The 1,802-nt window shown below is 45.1% G+C and overlaps 1 long non-coding RNA gene across 1 annotated transcript in view; it reads right to left on the minus strand.

Annotated features, from left to right (window-relative positions):
- The window catches only part of LOC102469849 (uncharacterized), a 24,911-nt gene extending 23,367 nt beyond the window's left edge, over nucleotides 1–1,544 (minus strand). Inside the window, exon 1 of the long non-coding RNA XR_334624.3 lies at nucleotides 1,377–1,544. This is a non-coding gene — a long non-coding RNA (uncharacterized LOC102469849). The remainder of the gene's footprint in view (nucleotides 1–1,376) is intronic.
- Nucleotides 1,545–1,802: the final 258 nt, after the last annotated feature.

A 1,802-nucleotide genomic window follows, 5' to 3' on the forward strand; every position in this document is an offset into this window, starting at 1 on the left:
ATTGTAGGCCAACCCCCCCCCACCCCATGGACCCCCAAAAATCAGGGCAGACACTGGCTTCTCCAGAAGGGGTCAGAGCCATTGGAGCCATAGCTTTGGAAAGAATTTTTTTTTTTTTTTTCTCTGTATGGTATCAAAGTAAAAAGCTCAGTTCAGGGACCGACCTGGATAAAAGCTGTGACATGGAGCTGGAGTAAGCAGCTTCTCTGAACTTTGCCTGCCACAGCCTTACTTCTAGAACAGTGCCATAAATGGACAGCAGTTATTAGTAAGAGACCACCTAGCATTCTTCTGAGAAGACCTCCTTAAGCTTCTCTTCCTCCTGCATCCCTTTTAAGGGAGAGGTGCCAGTCATCCCTTTACGTTTCCAAACATGAAACCAGGAAGCCATTAATCCTAGACACCTGCATGTCCTTAATCTTCAGGAAGCCAACCAGTCTCTAAGTTCTGTAGATTCCACACCTTTCATTTCATATCAGTTCTCTCCTCCCCATCCCTGCCACTCATTGAAGGTTCAAACCTTCACTCTCTGTCACCAGGACTATTGAGATGGTTTCCTATCTAGCTACCCCTACAGCATAAGCACAGTGTTGTGCTCTGGTGAAGGGGCTGCCGAAGTCTGGTGGATGAAGATACTCTCTCAAAATTACCAAAAAAAGAAGCATTGTACATGCTAGCTGCAACCCTCTTCACCACCGTTCCTCCTCTGTCTCACAGTTATACCCTGTTCAAACCACCAACCCCTGAATGAACTTGTAGATTAGTGGAGGGAGATGAGACAGATTGAATTCAAAACCACTTGAGGGTAATACATCTCTTTCCTGCTTGGAACTCTGTACACAGCATGACACCTGGTATACATTAGGCGATTCATATAGAATTACAGAATAAACAAAGATATAAACAATGCAATAGGTCAGACCATTATTTTGTTAAATATTATGAGTGTATGTACTGAAGGCACAGTTTGCAAAGAAGCCATGTGATAAAACATCAGAATCTCACATCTGACAAAATGTGATCTGGCTCAGGGAGTCACACCCCCCCTACCCCCCCACCCCTGTGATGACTAATTGCTTTTAAGACCCTCCTTAGAGATGTCCTCAGGAAGAGGTGGGGGCCCTTTACACTACTTGGAAGCAACAGCCCATTCTCACTTGCAGAAAGGCAGCACAGTTGGGAGTGCTCACAACATGAGGCCAGCTGAAAACAAGTTGTGGTTTCGTCCTGTGTTTGGATTTCTGTTCAGGGAAGGGCACTTCCTCTTGCATGTGTAAGAGCCAAATAACATGTTCCCAGTGAAGAGAACTGTGGTAGAAATGTAAAGTTGGGCACAAGAAAAGGTGGTAGCATCGTAGAACTGACTAAATACATACCTTGGCACAAGAGCTTGGGTAGCAGGCAACCAAGGTCTGGGAACTGCTTTTGCTGCACCATTTTCTGTTGGGATTGCAATATGAAGGAAGCCTTGTTGATTCGTGTGCAGTCTGCTACTCTTGGCAATACCCTGTAGTGAGTGCTGGTGGAATGCTTGGGAACTTGTGAATTCTGTAGAAGAAAGAAAGGATAAAAATGACTTTCAAGCCTCTCCTTGTCTTCCCCTCACTGCTGTTAGCTTGAGACAGTGGGAAGCAGTGAGCTGTGAACCTAGGCACTGGCTAAAGAAATCAACAGACCACGAGTCTCAGGCAGGCTGAGTCTATTTCACTTCCACTGCGGTATTCACCAACAGGGCTATTTTAGGTTATTTTAAGGAAGAAGAAAATCAGTCTCTAGAAGACTGTTTCAGAGAAGTAGCTGAG

Source organism: Tupaia chinensis, unplaced genomic scaffold (assembly GCF_000334495.1).
Source record: "Tupaia chinensis unplaced genomic scaffold, TupChi_1.0 Scaffold000251_1, whole genome shotgun sequence".
Lineage (NCBI taxonomy): Eukaryota > Metazoa > Chordata > Mammalia > Scandentia > Tupaiidae > Tupaia > Tupaia belangeri.